The sequence below is a fragment of the Ranitomeya imitator genome, chromosome 1, assembly GCF_032444005.1.
Source record: "Ranitomeya imitator isolate aRanImi1 chromosome 1, aRanImi1.pri, whole genome shotgun sequence".
Lineage (NCBI taxonomy): Eukaryota > Metazoa > Chordata > Amphibia > Anura > Dendrobatidae > Ranitomeya > Ranitomeya imitator.
The window spans coordinates 84,434,911-84,451,117 of NC_091282.1; positions in this window are offsets into that span (position 1 = coordinate 84,434,911).

A 16,207-nucleotide genomic window follows, 5' to 3' on the forward strand; every position below is an offset into this window, starting at 1 on the left:
GCCAAACTACATGAACTTGTGATGCCTGAGCCCAAAATGGAGGATTGGCTGAAAATAGCCAGTGGTTGTTCTTACTGTTGTCAATTTCTGCACTATATTGGAGCCCTGGATGGGAAACATATCGGGATGCGTAAGCCGCCAAACTCAGGCACCCAATTCTATAATTAAAAGCAGTTTTTCTCTGTAGTTCTGTTAGCTGTAGTTGACAGTCACTACAGGTTTATAATTGTAGATATTAGGGCCTATGGGCGAACTTTAGACTCTAGAGTCTTCAATGCGTCCATTAAGGGTTGGCGGCTACGTGAAAACCTGTTCGACCTCCCACCACCACGACAACTCCCAGGCTCCAATGTTGAAGCAGTCCCATATGTTCTTGTGGCAGATGAGGCCTTCCAATTGAGCAGGAATGTCATGAGGCCTTATCCCCGGCGCAACCTGGACCACCGGCGGCGTGTATTTAATGTCAGACTTTCACTGGCATGGCGACTGGTGGAGTGTGCCTTTGGCATTATGGCATCCAAATGGCGTGTTCTCCAGTCTGCCATTTAGCTGAATGAGCAAAATGTAAATGAAGTAATTAAAGCTTGTGTTGTTCTGCACAACTTCACAAGAATTCATGAGTGTTCCTCAGCTGACTGTGCTGAAGGCATTTTGGATAATGTGGGTAGGCCTATAACACAAGTCCTGTACGCGGCATCCCCTTTCTGGCTTAAAAGTCAGGGATATTTTTACAAATTATTTTGTTTCTCCTCATGGAGATACTCCCTGGCAAGATAATGCTGTTTCTTTGTTGTAATGTATATATATATATATATATATATATATAGATACATATATCTATATATATATATAGATATATATATATATATATTCTTTTTTTGGTAATAATGCGTGAATTATTTAAATTAGTTAACTATGTGTGCTTCTTTGATTTATTTACCTGATTTTTATCAACCGAGTAATTGAGTATGATGTTGTAATGATTGTTCCAGCAACATAAAATTGACTTTTGAATATATTTTTTTACTTAGATCAAAAGCCTTTCTTTTTTCTCATACACCATATTCATATCATATGCTTTTATATCAAAATTTAAGCATCAAAAAACCATTTGGTAACAAAAACGTACCAAAGTGCTATCACAGCAGAATGAAAAAAAATATTTTGTACACAAAAATATAAAACCAAGCCTCATAAACCAATTTGCCTTACAGATTTCTGTAAGTTGGTGGAGGTCATGGCGGAAGCTCAGGGTCCTGATCAGGTGGCCTTTGTTGGGCCAATTGTACATCATCCTGTGAGTATGATGCATGACCCTGCTCTAAATGATGCCCTTACTCATATGGGGCAGTTGTGTATTGGCTCGAATAATAAGGGTTTTGACTATGGCCCTCATGATGTTGGTAATAAGGCCTTGCCTCATAACCCCCACCAATATGGCCATGTCGTCCAAACCCAGGTTGGGACCAGCCTGCAGCACTGGGTCTGGACAAGTGACCATATTGGGAAGGTTGATGGTATGATGGCATATCGTAATGTGCTGGGCTTGGTGGGATTTGGGTGGGAAGGAGTAGATGTGTAGGCACACCAGGAGGGTGTGCTTCAAATACTTGTTGAGCATGCACCTGTTGAGATGATAGAAGGCGCAGGACGTTACGTGGTGACAGCTGCCACCTCTCAATGAACTCAAACAATTCATAAGGTTAATTTGGTGTGGTACATGCATCAATAAGTATTTCAAAACACCCTCTCACACGTAGCCTCACCTCACGGGGTATGGGACGGAGGTACCGGGCCAAGCTCCTCACATAGGCCTCCTCACCATCATCCTGTGCAGCCCTGGCCAAATAATTAAGGACCTCAATGTCCACATTCCTGCGAGATTCTTGCAGCTTTCTTCTTCTGCGGCCACAGCGGGAAATGACAGCAGGCTGTGGGGATGTCTCCAGTGGAACAGTAGGGCTGCTACTGTTCCTTGATCTTCTTGGCTTGCTGGATGTGGTCCTGCTGTGGGTTGTGGAGCAGCTTCTTCACCAGTTGTTGCCGGATCTTGTGGTGCAGCTGAAGTTGATGCAGGAGGGATGTCACTAGAAGGATGTGAAGATGGGCCAGCCACCTCTTCTCCTTCCCCAACCGGAGCCATCAGGGCCTCCGAGTCTGAGCCAGTCTCCCCCTCAGTGAGGTTGGACTGTGTTCTGTTAGTAAAGTTTATTATTATTTTTTTAAAATTTACCATTTTACCTGTATTAAACATATGTGTTATGTTTTATGATATTTTTACTTACGGTCTCAGATCCATACTGGGGTCCAAAAAGGAAAGTTGGTCATAATATATACAGTGGGGCAAAAAAGTATTTAGTCAGTCAGCAATAGTGCAAGTTCCACCACTTAAAAAGATGAGAGGCGTCTGTAATTTACATCATAGGTAGACCTCAACTTTGGGAGACAAACTGAGAAAAAAAAAATCCAGAAAATCACATTGTCTGTTTTTTTAACATTTTATTTGCATATTATGGTGGAAAATAAGTATTTGGTCAGAAACAAAATTTCATCTCAATACTTCGTAATATATCCTTTGTTGGCAATGACAGAGGTCAAACGTTTTCTGTAAGTCTTCACAAGGTTGCCACACACTGTTGTTGGTATGTTGGCCCATTCCTCCATGCAGATCTCCTCTAGAGCAGTGATGTTTTTGGCTTTTCGCTTGGCAACACGGACTTTCAACTCCCTCCAAAGGTTTTCTATAGGGTTGCGATCTGGAGACTGGCTAGGCCACTCCAGGACCTTGAAATGCTTCTTACGAAGCCACTCCTTCGTTGCCCTGGCGGTGTGCTTTGGATCATTGTCATGTTGAAAGACCCAGCCACGTTTCATCTTCAATGCCCTTGCTGATGGAAGGAGGTTTGCACTCAAAATCTCACGATATATGGCCCCATTCATTCTTTCATGTACCCGGATCAGTCGTCCTGGCCCCTTTGCAGAGAAACAGCCCCACAGCATGATGTTTCCACCACCATGCTTTACAGTAGGTATGGTGTTTGATGGATGCAACTCAGTATTCTTTTTCCTCCAAACACGACAAGTTGTGTTTCTACCAAACAGTTCCAGTTTGGTTTCATCAGACCATAGGACATTCTCTCAAAAATCCTCTGGATCATCCAAATGCTCTCTAGCAAACTTCAGACGGGCCCGGACATGTACTGGCTTAAGCAGTGGGACACGTCTGGCACTGCAGGATCTGAGTCCATGGTGGCGTAGTGTGTTACTTATGGTAGGCCTTGTTACATTAGTTCCAGCTCTCTGCAGTTCATCGACTAGGTCCCCCGCGTGGTTCTGGGATTTTTGCTCACCGTTCTTGTGATCATTCTGACCCCACGGGGTGGGATTTTGCGTGGAGCCCCAGATCGAGGGAGATTATCAGTGGTCTTGTAAGTCTTCCATTTTCTAATTATTGCTCCCACTGTTGATTTCTTCACTCCAAGCTGGTTGGCTATTGCAGATTCAGTCTTCCCAGCCTGGTGCAGGGCTACAATTTTGTTTCTGGTGTCCTTTGACAGCTCTTTGGTCTTCACCATAGTGGAGTTTGGAGTCAGACTGTTTGAGGGTGTGCACAGGTGTCTTTTTATACTGATAACAAGTTTAAACAGGTGCCATTACTACAGGTAATGAGTGGAGGAAAGAGGAGACTCTTAAAGAAGAAGTTACAGGTCTGTGAGAGCCAGAAATCCTGATTGTTTGTTTCTGACCAAATACTTATTTTCCACCATAATATGCAAAAAAAATGATAAAAAAAACAGACAATGTGATTTTCTGGATTTTTTTTTCTCAGTTTGTCTCCCATAGTTGAGGTCTACCTATGATATAAATTACAGACGCCTCTTATCTTTTTAAGTGGTGGAACTTGCACTATTGCTGACTGACTAAATACTTTTTTGCCCCACTGTATATATATATATTTTTTGGAAGGCACTGCTGACCCACTCCAGGCCCGCTGCTGTCTTTCTCGCCTACATTGGTCGTGTATGCTGCGCCATCGTCTCATAACATCTTCCACTGCAATGAAAGAGCAAAAAATAATGTATAAGGCCATTGTGCACAGTGGTACCACAATGTGTCAGTGAAATAACAGATTTTAATGTGGCCTAGTAACCTGCATTTTTCAAAAAATATCATCAACATAAATATTGTAACCTCAAATAGCACAAAATGATATAATGGAAAATACATAGATTTTCATGCCATAAGGACAGGGTCCTCTCCCCTCTGTAGCAGTATGTGATTATAAATTTAGAAAATGTAAAAGACATCTAAACAAATATGAACGTAACCCCTTTCTCATGTCCAGCACCATGTAATTAATGGTGCTATATAAATAAATGAGATTAATCTTAATTTAAAGAACATTAGGACCAAATTCATGTTGGTAATGCAGTTTGTAATATTATTCCGAGTGTGAGAAACATGAGTGTACTTACTTATCTGCCTCTGGACCTCACATGGCCGCTGCTCATATTCTGGGAAAAGGATTCCACATATGCTCCTCCATGCCGCCTCTTTTTTGGCCCGGTTGGAGTAATGGGCATCTCTCTGATCCCAAATTTCTGGCCTCTCTTGCACCAGGACCAGCAGCATTTCCACATCTACTATATAATTGTCTAAGGGTCACTTCCGTCTGTCTGTCTGTCCCGGAAATCCCGCGCCGCTGATTGGTCGCAGCCGCCACGGGCACAGACCGGCGGCAAAATGGCCGCTCCTTCCTCCCCGCAGTCAGTGCCCGCTCCATACCCCCCTCCAGTCAGCGCTCACACAGGGTTAATGGCAGTGTTAACGGACTGCGTTATGCCACGGTGTAACGCACTCCGTTAACGCTGTTATTAACCCTGTGTGACCAACTTTTTACTATTGATGCTGCCTATGCAGCATCAGTAGTAAAAAGATCTAATGTTAAAAATAATAAAAAAAAATACTTATATACTCACCCTCTGTCGGCCCCTCAGATCCAGAACAGGCCTTTCCCGCTCCTCGCGACGCCCCGGTGACCGCTCCATGCATTGACATCTCACGAGATGATGACGTAGCCGTCTCACGAGACCGCTACATCATCATCTCGCGAGAACGCAATGCATGGAGCGGTCACCGGGGCATCGCGAGGAGCGGGAAAGGCCTGTTCTAGATCCGAGGGGCCGACGGAAGTGAGTATATCACTATTTTTCATTTTAATTCTTTTTTTTAACAGGGATATGATGCCCACATTGCTATATACTACGTGAGCTGTGCAATATACTATGTGGGCTGTGCAATACACTACATGGCTGTGCAATATACTACATGGGTTGTGCAATATACTACATGGGCTGTGCAATATACTACGTGGGCTGTGCAATATACTACGTGGCTGTGCAATATACTACGTGGCTGTGCAATATACTACGTGGCTGTGCTATAAACTACATGGGCTGTGCTATATACTTCGTGGCTGTGTTATACACTACATGGGCTGTTATATACTATGTGGGCTGTGCTATATACTATGTGGGCTGTGTTATACACTAAGTGGGATGTTATATACTACGTGGGCTATGTTATACACTGCGTGGGCTGTGTTATACACTATGTGGGCTATGTTATATGCTGCATGCGTGGGCTGTTATATACTACGTGATCTGTGTTATATGCTACGTGGGCTGTTATAAACTGAGTGGCTGTGTTATATGCTATCTGGGCTGTTATACACTCCGTGGGCTGTGCTATATACTCCATGGGCTATGTTATATACTACGTGGTTGTGCTATATACTTCGTGGGCTGTGGTATATACTCCGTGGGCTGTGCTATATACTACATGGCTGTGCTATATACTATGTGGCTGTGCAATATACTACGTGGCTGTGCTATGTACTATGTGGCTGTGCTATTTATTACGTGGGCTGTTATATACTACGTGGCCGGCCACGAACAATCAGCATCAGGCGCAGTCCGGGTGCGAATTGGCGCGGGATTTGAACCACGCTTCGCTAATTGGTCGCGGTTGGCCAAATCCTGTGTATTCAATGTATTATTCTAAAATCTTCATAAATAAACTACTGTGGCACCCCTAGGGGTATTTGCCACAAAAATAGTTACTGACACTAAATACAAATATTAAGATAGCAAAACTGCACTACCACCTCCGGCCAGAAGGGGGAGCTCCAGAGACTCCCCTTGATCCATTCTGGTCTGAGAGAAGAAATGGCAGTTGGGCTAAGGAGCTGAAAGTGAGAGGTCATACAGCTGAATTTCTAGCAGCCCTATGACGGTTTCCAGGCCCAAATCACCGGCCTGAGGAGAAGAGGGACAGAGAAAAGGGACATTGTGAGAACCGGGTAGCATTAATCACTACCCAGAACAGGCGCAAAGACGGATACCGGATCCGTGGCTGTATTCATTATATATAATACAGCAACCGGAAAAACGTGAGGTGATATCAGCTTCACTAGGGCCGGACGCAGCAACAGACACAGAGTTCAGCGGTACTCCCGGAGGGGGTAAACCGATAAAAGGACTCGGGTTGCCCGTCGAACCAGGACCCGGAGGGGACAGATTGGGCTGGCAGCCAGTTCACATACAGCAGCAGGGCCACACAGAAACTGCGTACAATAAGAGGCGAAGACCCCGGCAGGGTCAAAGTAACTCAGAGTTCCCATACAGACTCCAGTGACAGGACTGGTTGTAAATCCCTTTATGTTGAAGTAAACTGGTTAAACGTTTCAGTGCCTCAGTCTTTCATTTGGATAATAGCCATCTATCCAGGATCGGGATCATCACCGCTGGGAGAACCTGCTGCTGATCAAGTAAGTGCCTGTTCCCTCACGATACCCCTTACACTGTGCATTGCCTGAGGCCACAGCACCGGGTCAAGCCACCCGTGACATCCCCCTCAAGAGACAGACTCCATTGGTCCGGTGCTGGGTACCCCGGTCTCCTGGGCGTCACAATTGGCGTCACGAACAGGATCTAGCCAGCCCGTATACCGGGTATTGTGTGCCGTGAATGGAGTCCAAAACTGTGAAAACTTGGATGGAAAATCTTGAAAATTGACTTTATTAAAGAAAATTCCATTCCCCATTGAAAACTATTGAAAGTGACTTTTCCCCATTGGTTATAATGGAGTAAAGATGGCCGCCATCCCCTGAGGTAATCACCTCATAACCGTTAGGCACGAGACTGTTAATTGAGCTACGCCATTACCTGAGCCCCAGTCTGACTGAAAAACTTCAGAATCCGCCATTACAGAGCGCGCGGCGGACGGGAGCAGCAGGGGGCGTGTCATTGTGGGCGGCACCAAGCTGAGCGCTCTGACGTCAGAGCAAGGGGAAAACCAATCCTGCTGCACAGCGGAACAAATCTACACTATCCCGAAGGAAGCGGAGGACCGGAAGGGTCCGGATTAACTAAGGGGGCACAGTATGTCGCAGCACGGAGATGCCGCAGCACCCGGCGACGCTAATACAGCTGAAAGACAGAGTGTCGATAGAGAGTCCGGCAGCACAGCGGTGCAAGGAGTGGCACCCATCATGCCGGTGCTGATGCCATATACCCCGGGTGGCCCATGGCTTCCAATGTATGAAGGTGAGCCTAATACCCTTGACGATTTCAGAGAAAAGATGCTGGCCCATTTTGACATGTTCCCCGTGGGTGAAGTTCAGCGTGTTAGTCTCCTGATGATGCAGTTAAGTGGCCATGCTAAGCGAGAAGTCACAGCATGGGCAGCTGACCTAAAAGGCACTGTTGAACGCATATTTGCTGGATTAAAAGCTACATTTGAAACCACTGCCAGCAGCAAAGCTAAAGTACGATTCTTTAATTGCAAACAAAAAGCTAATGAGGGCGTGAGAGACTTTGCCTTAAACCTGCAGGAAGCCCTTAAATCACTTACACTGGCTGAACCCATTTTTAACACCGGAGCGGATAAACTGCTAAGAGATCAATTTATTGAGGGACTCTACACCCCTTCTCACCGGGGGCATGTGAGCATGCTTGTTTTTAAGAACCCTGAATTGACATTTTCCCAATTAAAGGAGAGCGCTATACGTCTCCAGCTGGCAGAGGCACCTCGGGATCAGGAGCCTGCGCAACCCATGGCAGAGGCTCCTCAACAACAGGGAGTGCCAGTGACATCAGCTATGTCCGGGGCCATTGCTAAGCCCCTGGGGCCCAGTACTAATGAGGCTCTTCAACAAAAGCTTGACTCTTTAACTGATGTTGTTGCTTCAATGGCTAAAACCATGCAGGAGATGAGAGGACCCAAGATGGAGTTGGCAAACCGTAGAGAAGATGTTCCATGGATGAGACCCCGGAGATACCCGACATGGAGAGGACGACCCCGCGACTGCTACCAACAGGATGGACAGCCCATTTGCCGCCGTTGCCAGCAGCCAGGCCACTTTGCACGAGATTGTGATTTAAACGGGAATCCCCTGGGAATGCGGGCCGCTTCGCAGGAATGAACTTTCAAGGCCCAACACCCTGGCACGACAGGTACATCGGAGGACGACCCATTATCCCTATCGTGCTGGACGGAATGCCCCTCAACGCTTTGCTGGACACAGGTTCCCAGATTTCATCTATACCGTATATCCTTTATAAGAGGTACTGGGCTGATGCAGATATTGATAAAGGGCCCTCTGATGTTGAACTAGATATATGGGCCAGTAATGGTAAGTTGGTACCGAAACTAGGATTTAGGGAGATGACCATAAAGATTGGTAAAGTAGAATTGAAGAAACAGGGTATAATTGTTGTTGATGTTGACCGGCGGAACTGTGAACCAATAAACTGGACAATCAGTGGGAAGCCGTACCCTACACAGTTTTACCAACAAGAATGGATAATCCTAAAATGTGTCTCATTAGCAAAAACGGAGGCTTAACATCTGTACTGGTGTCAAGAGACAATCTTAAATTATGTCCAGAAGCATTGAAAGAGCCAGAAGTTGTCCAGCCAGAACCAGAAGTTATTCAACCCATACAGGTTCAACCAGTAAAGGAAAAAGAAGAGGAAATGTATCACACCTGTATAGGAGACTTTCCCAAAACCCTACTAACATACCATGGTGCAGTAGTGGTTCCCATGGTGGCCTTTTACCCAACACCGAACCCAATACCAGAAGTCCCAAGACAGGAAGAGGCTGACCCCGTACTACAGGAGGTTCCAGGCCAGGAAGAACAGATTCCTGGACAGAGTAATCCCATTCACGGTGGACTTGCCAACTCCATAGTCGTGGAATTATCTTTAGCAGAGCGGGCAGATACTACATCCGCAGTAGACAGTAGTACACCACATGAAGAGACACCGCTATTACGTAGATCACAGCGTAGTACCCAGGGTCAATTACCAGCCAGGTATGCAGATTACCAACTATAAAACTATAGTCATTGTTATCATTCTGCAACGTTTAAGCCCAGTACCTACAGAGACTTGTCTGTATGAACTTCTTGCATATTCTTGAACTTGTTATCAGCCCGGAGGCACTAAATCAAAGCTCCGTAAAGACTGCTTTTTGAACTTTGCTTTTTGCTCTTTTTGAACTTTCTTTAGACTTTATATTGACAACTCCGTTGGAAAAATGGAACTAAATTCCTGGACACAAAGTGCAGTGCCTTTCTTAGTACCTTCAAGGATAGGACTGTATTAATAGACGCTATTTGAAGTGACTTTTTACAGAACTCTATTTTTGTTTCCTTGAGTGGTTTTTGTAACTTTTCATTTTTAAGACTCTGTACATATTAATTGTTATTTCAAAATGTTATCGTCCCACAGTCCCGGAGTACTGTTCTTAACTAAGGGGGAATGTGGCACCCCTAGGGGTATTTGCCACAAAAATAGTTACTGACACTAAATACAAATATTAAGATAGCAAAACTGCACTACCACCTCCGGCCAGAAGGGGGAGCTCCAGAGACTCCCCTTGATCCATTCTGGTCTGAGAGAAGAAATGGCAATTGGGCTAAGGAGCTGAAAGTGAGAGGTCATACAGCTGAATTTCTAGCAGCCCTCTGACGGTTTCCAGGCCCAAATCACCGGCCTGAGGAGAAGAGGGACAGAGAAAAAGGACATTGTGAGAACCGGGTAGCATTAATCACTACCCAGAACAGGCGCAAAGACGGATACCGGATCCGTGGCTGTATTCATTATATATAATACAGCAACCGGAAAAACGTGAGGTGATATCAGCTTCACTAGGGCCGGACGCAGCAACAGACACAGAGTTCAGCGGTACTCCCGGAGGGGGTAAACCGATAAAAGGACTCGGGTTGCCCGTCGAACCAGGACCCGGAGGGGACAGATTGGGCCGGCAGCCAGTTCACATACAGCAGCAGGGCCACACAGAAACTGCGTACAATAAGAGGCGAAGACCCCGGCAGGGGCAAAGTAACTCAGAGTTCCCATACAGACTCCAGTGACAGGACTGGTTGTAAATCCCTTTATGTTGAAGTAAACTGGTTAAACGTTTCAGTGCCTCAGTCTTTCATTTGGATAATAGCCATCTATCCAGGATCGGGATCATCACCGCTGGGAGAACCTGCTGCTGATCAAGTAAGTGCCTGTACCCTCACGATACCCCTTACACTGTGCATTGCCTGAGGCCACAGCACCGGGTCAAGCCACCCGTGACATCCCCCTCAAGAGACAGACTCCATTGGTCCGGTGCTGGGTACCCCGGTCTCCTGGGCGTCACACTACATACATATTCTAGAATACCCGATGCATTAGAATCGTGCTACCATCTAGTTTCTAATATTGGCCATGATGCAGGAGACTCCGTGGAGGCGTGCGGCAGACTTCCAGGATGTCTGTCTGGTATTTTCATCTAATTAGCATGTCTGAGCTTACTGATTGAGGGCTTGACACATTTCTTGTCACCTGCTGTACTCTTACGTATTTTACGCAAGTAACATAGTAACAAAGTAACATATTTAGTAAGGCCAAAAAAAGACATTTGTCCATCCAGTTCAGCTTATATTCCATCATAATAAATCCCCAGATTTACGTCCTTTTACAGAACCTAATAATTGTATGATACAATATTGTTCTGCTCCAGGAAGACATCCAGGCCTCTCTTGAACCCCTCGACTGAGTTCGCCATCACCACCTCCTCAGGCAAGCAATTCCAGATTCTCACCTCCCTAACAGTAAAGAATCCTCTTCTATGTTGGTGGAAAAACCTTCTCTCCTCCAGACGCAAAGAATGCCCCCTTGTGCCCGTCACCTTCCTTGGTATAAACAGATCCTCAGCGAGATATTTGTATTGTCCCCTTATATACTTATACATGGTTATTAGATCGCCCCTCAGTCGTCTTTTTTCTAGACTAAATAATCCTAATTTTGCTAATCTATCTAGGTATTGTAGTTCTCCCATCCCCTTTATTAATTTTGTTGCCCTCCTTTGTACTCTCTCTAGTTCCATTATATCCTTCCTGAGCACCGGTGACCAAAACTGGACACAGTACTCCATGTGCGGTCTAACTAGGGATTTGTACAGAGGCAGTATAATGCTCTCATCATGTGTATCCAGACCTCTTTTAATGCACCCCATGATCCTGTTTGCCTTGGCAGCTGCTGCCTGGCACTGGCTGCTCCAGGTAAGTTTATCATTAACTAGGATCCCCAAGTCCTTCTCCCTGTCAGATTTACCCAGTGGTTTCCCGTTCAGTGTGTAATGGTGATATTGATTCCTTCTTCCCATGTGTATAACCTTACATTTATCATCGTTAAACCTCATCTGCCACCTTTCAGCCCAAGTTTCCAACCTATCCAGATCCATCGGTAGCAGAATACTATCTTCTCCTGTATTAACTGCTTTACATAGTTTTGTATCATCTGCAAATATCGATATTTTACTGTGTAAACCTTCTACCAGATCATTAATGAATATGTTGAAGAGAACAGGTCCCAATACCGACCCCTGCGGTACCCCACTGGTCACAGCGACCCAGTTAGAGACTATACCATTTATAACCACCCTCTGCTTTCTATCACTAAGCCAGTTACTAACCCATTTACACACATTTTCCCCCAGACCAAACATTCTCATTTTGTGTACCAACCTCTTGTGCGGCATGGTATCAAACGCTTTGGAAAAATCGAGATATACCACGTCCAATGACTCACCGTTGTCCAGCCTATAGCTTACCTCTTCATAAAAACTGATTAGATTGGTTTGACAGGAGCGATTTCTCATAAACCCATGCCGATATGTAGTTAAACAGTTATTCTCATTGAGATAATCCAGAATAACATCCCTCAGAAACCCTTCAAATATTTTACCAACTATAGAGGTTAGACTTACTGGCCTATAATTTCTAGGTTCACTTTTAGAGCCCTTTTTGAATATTGGCACCACATTTGCTATGTGCCAGTCCTGCGGAACAGACCCCGTCGCTATAGAGTCCCTAAAAATAAGAAATAATGGTTTATCTATTACATTACTTAGTTCTCTTAGTACTCGTGGGTGTATGCCATCCGGACCCGGAGATTTATCTATTTTAATCTTATTTAGCCGGTTTCGCACCTCTTCTTGGGTTAGATTGGTGACCCTTAATATAGGGTTTTCATTGTTTCTTGGGATTTCACCTAGCATTTCATTTTCCACCGTGAATACCGTGGAGAAGAAGGTGTTTAATATGTTAGCTTTTTCCTCGTCATCTACAACCATTCTTTCCTCACTATTTTTTAAGGGGCCTACATTTTCAGTTTTTATTCTTTTACTATTGATATAGTTGAAGAACAGTTTGGGGTTAGTTTTACTCTCCTTAGCAATGTGCTTCTCTGTTTCACTGATGGTCCGTGTGTAATCCGTATTTTTCTCGCCCCCATAGACTTTCAGTGGCGTATTTTTGCGCAATACGCTGACAAACGCAGCATGCTGCGATTTTGTACGGCCGTAAAATACGATTGCGTAATATACGCCAGATAGAAGCTGCCCCATAGAGAATCATTGGGCCGTGTGCAATGCGTAGTTTTTTCCGCATCTCATACGTTCGTAAAACTCTCTAGTGTGACGCCGGCCTAACTGCTGCATCTGGTCACTTAGCTGAGTGACTACATCGATTGACTGCAGCGCTGAACAGAACAGAGCCTTAGAGCCCTAAAAGTAACATTTGCCTTAGAGCTGGTGATGTATATTTACAAATATTCAGTTGTGTCCCTAGTGAAAAGTCTGGGAAAAAAATGAATTTCTCACATTATTTTAGTGACTTTTCATTTTATTTATAGAAATGACTAAATGTAGAGTAAAACTACTGCGTGAGTCCAGTATGGAGCGCACATACCTGCCAGGACGGCACTGCTCACATATCTAGTGCATTTATAGGAGAACGTCATTTCTTTTTCACAGCAGCTCCAACTTTAACTTGTCATGTTAGTACAATTTAGTCTAAGTAAATACACAGTTAGACTAATGTTTAGAGTATCCGCTCTCTTCCTATTTGTACTGAGTCACGTAAACATGAACTATATTGGGATATGGGCTTAAGGGGTCACTGGTGTTTTAAAAACAGTTGTCACTCTCAAGTGAAACACCTGGTATATGGTTTTATTCCTAATACTTCAGCGCTGCAAAGATATTAAGATTTCCTGCACAGAAAAATAAGATCAGTTAAATGTTTCCCTTTTATTTTTCATCAAAAAATATATAGAAAACAAAGTGAACTAAAACATTGCTTCTACTTTTATATACTTTGCTAATCATAATTAGAAAACATTGTGATGAAAAAAACAATGATTAAAAAAATAATAAATTAATAAAACCAGTGACGTTACTAAGGGCTGGTTCGCGCTCAGCGTTTTTGAGGCCTTTTTACTTGTTTTTTTTTTGTGCTGAAAAAAATGCAACATTTAGTAGGAAAAGCAAAATTAATGAAATTTCCAAAATCTCATTTACATGTTGAATTTATTTTCTTGCATTTTTAGACCAGTAGTGTTTTTTTTTTAAGAAACGCAACATGTCAGTTCTTTCAGCAATTTTACGACACTTTTTCTTCATGAATCTGTCAGTAGGATCTACCCACCTAAGCCATGTATATGTGTAGGTAAGTCATAGAAAGTTGAAAAAAACGATACCTTGATATTTGCAATCCGATGTTCTATTCTACAGTAATCAACTTTTTTCTTAATATCTAAGTGAACTATTAAGATCTATTGGCAGGACATAGATCTCCCTGAGAATCTGCCTCCAGAGCCTTTTTTTTTAAATGAAAAGGGGCATTACCAGTGTTGAGACATGTAATGTCAGGATCTACATTTCTCACACTGGTAGAACCTCCTTTAATTTAAAATAAGCACAGGAGGCAGATTCTCAGGGAGATCTATGTCTGGCCCATAGATATTAGCAGCTCATTTACATATTAATAAAAAAGGTGATTTCTCTGGAATAAGACATCAGATCACAGATTTCATGATCGTATCACATCCCCCTGAAAGACCTGGAGTTAGACAGTCACGTCTGGTATTGAATCGCAGGTCTTCTTTAGAGATGGTGTGATTCATGTTCTATTTTAAAAGGATGTTGCTTCCTTTGGTGCTGAGAGAGTGAAGGACTCTTTCCATGCTGGCTGAGACCATACTGCCTGGTTGTTCTCAGCTGCAACTGCTTATCATTTACTCTCTCTCTATATATATACTGTATATACTGATATATATATACTGCACTGGGCGGGGTTAGTCCCTGCTGGTAAAAGATTTGTCTTCATGTGCTGAGTGCTAAAGCTAAGTGGTTGGAGAGGAATTTTTGTAGTAGTGATCTATAGTTTGCTGTTGCACATGTGTTTATCTCCTGGTCCATATTCCCATTTAGTTTATTCCTCCCTGTCACTATCTACCTCCATATTGTTGGTTTGTGTTTTTGCATGATAAAGGTTTTCTGTTATCCCTGTTTTGTCTTTGTGTTTTGTTTACCTTAAATTTCTGTCCTGTGCCTCATGGGGTTTGGGAGGGGACAGATAGGGGTTAACAGGAGCATAGCAAGGTCTCTACCTTCAAGAGTACCCCTTGGACATGGATAATTAGGGTCCCATTTCTCGGAATAGTTTGAGGCCCCTCTTCCTTACCAAAGACTGACACAGCGTGACGAATCAAGGTATCATTTTATACAACTTTCTATGATCTATATGCCCATAAAGTCGATGCTGCTGACAGATTCCCATTAAGATCAAAATGACTTTCCACCAAAAAATACATAAAAACACATAATAGTTCACGTTCAAAAAGGCCAGAAAGTAGCTAAAAAATAAAAGACACATTATAATAATAATATAGTGCTAACATATTCCGCAGCGCTTTACACACATCATTATCACTGTCCCCGATGGGGCTCACAATCTAAATTCCCTATCAGTATGTCTTTGGAATGTGGGAAGAAACCGGAGTACCCAGAGGAAACCCACGCAAACTTCTTGCAGATGTTGTCCAAGGTGGGATTAGAACCCAGGACTCCAGCATTGCAAGATTGCAGTGCTATCCACTGAGCGACCGTGCATCGACCATTACCGTTCCTGTTCTGCAATTAAATAGCTTGGTCAATATAAGCCCTCCACTAGATCGCTTTCCCACTCCTTCAGTCTTCGCTTTTGTGTTTAGTCTTTGGCATCTCCGATGCTGAATATGTTTCAGGTGATGTCATGATGTCATGGAGCAATGCACATCCAGGTGTCACGAGTGAAGAAAACTGCCCTTCTGCGCCACTTCTGCTCCAATTTTTTTTGCTTCCCTGAGGTCACCTTAGAACAGTTTGTACTACTCAGGCAACTCCTTCTGAATCTCTATCTTTGCCACTGGCAAAATAATAATACTTATATTCACTTCCAGTGACGGTGCCATTCCAGAAGTTTCAGCACTTGCTGTCCTGATGCTCCTGTGCCGACATCGGAGATGATTATAAGTTTTATTATTCTAGTAGTAGAGAAAATTACAAAAGAACAACCCAAATAAAATAAAGGCTATATATAAATCAGTATCACAATCATAAATTAGCGGTATTAGCTCACCCGGGTGTCTTTTGAGTAAAAAGAAAGTGGAGACCACTTAAACCAAGAACCAAAACCAATCACCAAACCAAAGGATGCACCAGGAAGACCAGACTGGATCAAGATATATTCTTTTATTATTTAATCATCAAGCAGCGATACAATATATATAAAACCCCTGACGAAGGAATTTAGCTCTGAAACGCG